This window comes from Solea senegalensis, linkage group LG5 (genome assembly GCF_019176455.1).
Source record: "Solea senegalensis isolate Sse05_10M linkage group LG5, IFAPA_SoseM_1, whole genome shotgun sequence".
Lineage (NCBI taxonomy): Eukaryota > Metazoa > Chordata > Actinopteri > Pleuronectiformes > Soleidae > Solea > Solea senegalensis.
In genome coordinates this window covers 21,004,015-21,011,333 of record NC_058025.1, presented here as the reverse complement: position 1 = coordinate 21,011,333, position 7,319 = coordinate 21,004,015, and positions in this window count along the sequence as shown.

Genomic DNA, 7,319 nt, shown 5'->3' with positions numbered 1-7,319 from the left:
TCCCAGAGGTGAAAGAAGGGGTCAAGAATGTCCGGCACTCAAAAGCCAAGCTGGTAAAAAAGCTGCTGCTGCTGCTGCTCAGTCAGTTTCTGTTAATATAGTTGTTACAAATGGCATCTGGTCTTGTCAGTGCGGATAAAGGATATTGTGACAGTATAGTGCCTCAGCTAATTTGGTGCTGGCTTATCTAATAAAAAATATGTATAAAAATGTCATACATGTCAATTATCAATCAAGAGTGACTCATGTTATAGAGTTAAAGCTGTGTTGATTATTTTTGATCACTTTGGGGGCAACATAAAAAGGATGCTGGACATGGTGTCTTTTTGGCTCTTCTAAGTCATGGACCAGAGTGCATCACCGTATATCTTGCTTTTCATTTTGGCATCCGTGTTAACAAATTAGAGCAGCCACACAAACGGCGTGGGATGGGCGTCTCAGATTCGTCACACATAGTCAGCTGCTTTGTTCATCTTAAGAATAGAGTCCACGCTATTATCTCTGCATGCCTGAGCGAACGTCACAGCGAAATAGACAGTGAGAACGATCATTTTCCACAGTTTCAGTGACTATACCCGTTTAATATGTCACAAAACACAACTTTCTCTACCAATAAAAGCCCAACTGCGTTTCTCTTTATCTGAAATATTTGAATACAAATGTACATTATGAAAACACAATCAAGTCTCAATGAATAGTTAATTCTGATTTAATACCTGTTGTATTCCTTGTCTCCCTTCAGTTAAATCAATGATTAATTTGTCAAAGACATTTGGCAAGTTCGAGACGACTGGCTTTATCTGGTAACATGGAAAGCAAGATGTATCATGATGCAGACACACTGCTCTGACAGAGGCTTCCTGCTCTCGCAGCGCATCTGGTCCTTGGATGTTTGCTCAGAAATGCATATTCTAGTGTTGAGTAAACTTCCTCCAAAATAAAATCAGAAGGGTTGTGGGTTTGATTGCACTCTCATCTGGATAAGTTGTTATTGGTTGGACAGTCAGCACAGACCTGTGTTACCGGGAAAGACTCCCAGTGAAAACACCCTCACCTCCATTTAGCCTAACAATCCTGTGGAAACTATTTAAAGGCTATTTGCATCATTAAAGCATGAATGGAAATGCAGGCAATTAGGGAAAGAAACACTTGAGAACATTAGAATCAAACAATTACTGTTCAAAAAAACACACACACGCGCACATACAGACACACACACACCTGACAGGAGCAGCTGCACCTCATGACAGATAGACTATGTCATCTCCAAAATTCCAGCCCTGCTCTTATTTCTGTCACCACTCAATATGACGTTCTAATTTTACCAGGGCAGGCGCGTCTGTGCACCCTGACCGTGCTCACTCCTATGTACGGCACATGTTCAGTTGTGTTGATACACAATGTTATTTGGCAACATCAGTGCTCACAAAACAACTATATACAGTTTACTTAAGTGCGGTTTTACAGTACTTGTGCTATAGGTCATTTTTAATCTTTAGTTTCACTTTCACTTTGTAACCATGCTGACAAATTCATTATTTCATTGACATGATCAACTTTTTCTAAATAAGACAAAAACACCTTTCTGCCCTTCTGCCCTTAACTCATCAAATGAAAGAAAAACCAATGAGATTGTACTAAATTTGTCATTTGTCTGTATGTATCTAAATATTCCAAACATAAAACATACACATGCCTTTACAGACCCACTCACCCGTAAACACTTTATGTACTTACGATATCTAATTACAAAAAATTCTAAATAAAACAATGACAAACTATACATTTTATTTAGCCGAAATTACTTTTTTCACTTTTACCAAACAGAGTGATCACAGGATTAATTGGATGCAAGCTGAAAATATCTATATCTTTGATGTACATGTCTTTTTTTTCCTGTTTTGTCAATTGTCACTCTGAGTCTGGATCGATCCTCATCAGCAGCTAATGCACATCTAAGCAAACGCCAACATGGTTCCTCCAAGGTCTTGTTAAGGTGAGCTGCAAAGGCCCCTGGGTAATGGACCAGGGATGTGCTGGAAGGAAACTCAAGCCCTCTTGTCATTCCAGGCAGAGCACTGTCGGCCATGTTCAGTAGCAATGACTAAAGCAGACAGACAACAAGCACAGATGCATAAAACACGAGCCTGAGAAAGTTAATATAATTATTTTCTTCTCCTTCTTCTTCTTCTCCTCCTTTTTAAGGGACATTGAATAAGATGCTGCAACAAAATGACTAAATTAATGTTTGGTGAACCACATAATTAGTTTATTCAGCAAAGAGAGCTGCCATTAGTTAAGCAGTGTGAATTTAAAGGGTGCCTCCTTGTTTTCCTTTCCGTGACCTCACTTTATAATCTGAAACAGTAGAAAAAAGGTAATCTGACACTCTCACACATGACACAATGTTGTAAATCACTCAACAGAGAATAAACTTGAAGAATTATTGCGGGAAAAAAGAAGTGCATACAAGAATATTTAACGGAAGATGACTTCGCTTAGGCACGTTAACTCTAAGGCAAACACATTTAAACATGCATGTAGTCAAACTACTGTGTAGTCCACACAGATACAGCAGTTTTGCATGAATCCAGACAAGGCCAGTGAGTTGTTTTGGTTGAAACCATGTGGGACTCATTTGAGAGGGAGCTCCTGGCATCGATTCCAGGGCCTGGTTTTGATGTTCAGATAGGCACGGTACACATTTCGGTCAACACAAAACTATTCCAAGATAAATGTGTTGCTGACATCGTAATATGCAAGAAAAACCTAAATCATGCACTGCTTTTATTTCTTTTTTTCGCTACAAATCAACAAAAAGCATACACGTTAGTTTTGTTGCATATTTTCTAACTCCATTTAACGAATGTCATTTTTAAATATTTCTCGTCTATTATGCCATGCGCAGCTTTTTATGGCAAGATATTCCAGTAACTGGTGTCCACTTTAAAAAAAAAAAAAAAGTAGGAAAACAAAACAAAACAATTACAGTGAACATTTCTGAGTTTGACTTTAGAAGGCATACTTTGTGTCTGCTGTTCTCCCCTGCTCAAAACAAATCAGTTGAGGGGCCTGTTCAGGGAGAACTCCCGCTACAGCAGGGACCAACTCAGGGTTCAACTCCATAACTTCTTTCTGTTGCATCAGATTCTCCAGCAGTTACATCAAAACTTAGAAAAAAGTCAAGAGAAGCTCCTTGAAACAATAAGACTCTTGGCAACTGGCTCAACTAACCCATGACCCACAAGACAAGGTGCCAAAAACACCAGTAGAGGCTATTCATTCACGACAGTGCAACTTAAAGGAGATAGTTTATACACACAACATACAACATCTTCTGAAATTTGGTCCCACATTCAAGTGCCCATTTAAGTTTAAAGATTGCCAGATGTCCACTGATAAAAATGCACCATGCAATCAGTGCTTTTCAAACATCATGAACACTTATTTTTAAACATGAATTACTTAATCAGATATTATCTATACCACACACACACATTGATCCTCCCGCCACTCAGAGGGCCCCGTCAAGGTGGTTTTGATGTAGCGGTGGTGAGCTGCATATTAGTGAGGTTTTAGGGGCTCCATGGGTGTCATTTCAAAATATACTTGTTATTTATGTTTACTTGAGCCCACAGACACTACTCATAAAGGGGCCCCATTAACAGGGCTTTATGGTTGTCACTGATAATGTACCTGGGGGGGCCCCCCTTTTCTTCACCGCCCCCAAGCATTTGCCTGGCATGCCTGTCCTGTCAGTGCGCCTCTGGCAGTGATTACAATCTGAGCAGCTGTGAGGACGCCATTTGCTTTAGCTGTGTGCTAAATCACAAGGACAAGGAAAACAAAGCGCGCACACACACACACACACACACACACACGTAGTAAACATGCAGACAGTGTGGCACCAAATACCTAAAATAAACTGATGTGGTACACTACACGAGAAATTAGACAAAGTTTATACAAAGAGGTATTGGGAGGAGGATAAATATCTAAATTCTAAATAGATTCATTCGGGCTGTTGCAGTAATTGCAACAATGAGGAAGACAAGATTCAGCACAACCGCACATGATGTCACCTCGTACAGTTTTAAGCAGAGACAAACAACCATTCATTCTCACATTCACACCCACAGTCAGTTTATTGCAGGGGTCTCAAACTGTAATGACCTAGGGGCCACTGAGCATGTAGTCTGGTCAGAACGGGGCCGGTCGTGTGGAAAAAAAAAGTCAAACTTTTGTATTGATATGGAACAATATGCAGTTCAAATTAAAAATGTCTTTACAATGTAAAAGGAATCTTTGCATTACTTAGAAATAACTAATAATTAAGTGTTGGTTCCGCATGAAATCGACTGGAGGGCCGCATGTGAGACCTCCGGTTCAGGGTGTCCAATTAACCTCTGCATGTTTTTGGACTGTTGGAGGAAGCCAGAATACCTGGAGAGAAACCACGCACACACGGGGAGAACATGCAAACTCCACACAGAGGGGAGAGGAGAACTGATCACAGCCCTCACACTCTTTACACTCGCTGTGTGTGTTGTACACCTGCAGCAGACCATGGTTTGTGTTGCTGAAATGTCTTCATTGTGAGTGAGGTCCGTTGATATTGTGCTCTGTGTAAAAACTGTATGGTTCTCATCTCACTCAGTTACAGTTCAAATGATGTAGGTCTCTGTGCTTTGGTATTCAATTTTATATGATACGGATATAGATACAAATCTGGCTACGCTCTGATAGAAAAGCAGTTGAGAGCAAGTTGAAGGGAATGTTTTTTAAAGAGTTGAACAACACTTCTGCAATCTGCGAGAAACCTTCCATTCAGTACACACCAATGTAACATTCTGGAATGAAAGAAAATTCCATGAATTTTTAACTGTAACTGTGAAAGAATCTGTGAAGGTTATGAAGAAGATGAATTCAAGAATCAAGAATTCTTTATAGTCATTATGCAGACACATAACAACATTTCGCTTGGCACAATGCCTTGGGAACGAGACAGTAGTTCAATAAATAAAAGTGTGGCACAGTGCAAGTCCCTGTCTTTAAGGCATGGTGTGTGCGTGTGTGTGTGGTTGTTGAATATTTTGGACATTGTTGAATATTTAAATTACAATAAAAAAAACAAGTAATAATGTCCTACTTGAGCTTAATGTTTGAATGAAGTTTCCATGTTGAAGTATGTGGCAGTAGAACGACGTATGGTGGAATGGGACAGTTGGCTTTGGAGCAGGAAATTTGAAACTGCTTTTCGGTGCTGGTATCATTCAGAGGCTGGAGACAGACTCAAATCAAAGCATCCATGGAGAGCCTCAGCCTTTCTTTTCTTTAATATGCCACAAACAAGAAGAGCAAAGTCTCATCTTAATTTCCCGCAGCTCATGACTCTTTCAACCTGTAATTTTATTCTACCAGCAGCTGTGCACCCGCATGGAGATGCCTTCATGACAGGGCCACTGTCTGTCTGTAGCCTGCCGACAGACAGTGAGGGAGCGATTTCACATTCATATTGATCAGATGAGACGGAGGATCTCTTACAGAGACTTAGACGTCTTCTTTGACAAACTCACACAGCGGGTGTGCAGCATGTTTGTTCCACTCTGTCAGTTTCATTTCTACTGATTACATTTAGAACATTTGGGGTTGGAAAGTTGATAAAAACAAGCTTGTTAGCGCAGTCTTGTATGTGATGTACTGATTAATGAGATTTGAATCCATTTATTTTTGATGTATTATCTTGAATAGAGATACCAAAAAAAAATGAATGCATTTAAGTAAAACCTGTCCAAATAGCTGTCACATTGCATTGCAGAGGAAAGGAATTGTGCTTGTAACCAGAATGTTGTGGTTCAATCCCATTAAGGGCCAAGAGCAAGGCACCCAATCCACCATTGCTCAGGGGCACAGAAGTGTTGCCCACTGCTCCTGCACCTGGCTCTTGTATGTTCACTACTAGTGTGTTAGGATGGGTTTCATCTACAAATCTTATGATATAGAATATAAAATTGGAATTATATTATATACATACATATATATATATGTATATATGTATATATATATATATATATATATATATATATATATATATATATATATATATATATATGTTGTTCAAACTTGTTGAACTAACTACATTGTCTGCTACATTCAATCAAAATGGAATAATTCATTATTTTTTATCTTTTCACATTCTTTATTTCTAAGTGAGGGGCACATACTTAAAGGAAATACATAAGGGAAAGAAGATATCTTAATTTCTGGTGGCGACAGCTGGTTAGAGAGAGAAAGAGGGGGGGTGTATGTGTGTGAATGTGTATGTGTGTGTGTGTGGGTGAGTGAAGATGCAGCTGCAACCTGGCTGTATAGTGATAGGGGTCTCGAGGCAGATGGGGGCTCCAGAGTGCGTTGCAACCTGATAGCCATTTTTGAAATACCCACACATGTTTTAATAAAAATAAGTAAAAATCACTTTTACACAGATTTTCTCAGACAAAAACACATATTTGTCTTGGTTGCTATGCTATGGTTTTAGCTCACATATGACACATGACATTTTCATAACCTGGAAAGCTACTTTCTGATTTTTGGAGCGTACAATGAGTTTTCATTGTTCTGTAAAGTTGCTTGGTACCAGCTGATTATTCAAGACCTGCAGACCAGGACTAGAATCTAGCTTTTGTCAAAGGTCTTCAGGTTGGAAATGACTGAAGAACACTGGCATCTGAATTGAAAGAAACCTAATATTAGGCGGAAAAATCCCACCATCCACTCTTACACACATCTCCCCCTCCCCCACTCTTTGCTCTGAGGGCTTTTAGCCTACATCCTGAGGCCCCTGTGTCTCTCCATTGGGAGCAATAATGAATACTGAAAGCAAAAGGGTAAGTCATATGTACTCTATCCTACGAAATCCAACATTTGATGTCTTAACTTGTAACATAATAAGCATGATAATGTGTATTGTGCCAGGTTAGTTACAATCATGGAGCATATATAAGACAAATGGATGGAGTCTTCTGGTTTCCTCTGTGTCTATATGAGGAACTGATTAAGTTAAGGGCTAAGATTTGAATTGTGTTTAAGTTAACCTTAGAGTTTGGCAGTGACTGGTTATGCTTAAGGTAAGGGATAAAACTTTTTTTTAGGGTGCATAAATGAATGGAAGTGCAGATTCGAATGATAGCTGTGCAAACCTGTGTGTAATAAACAACAAAAAATGGGTGGAAAAAATAGCCTCTTTATTGGAGAGCATAATTTATATTAACAAATGTTTAAAGTAACTTATATCTAAATATTAAAAAGATAACTGAACT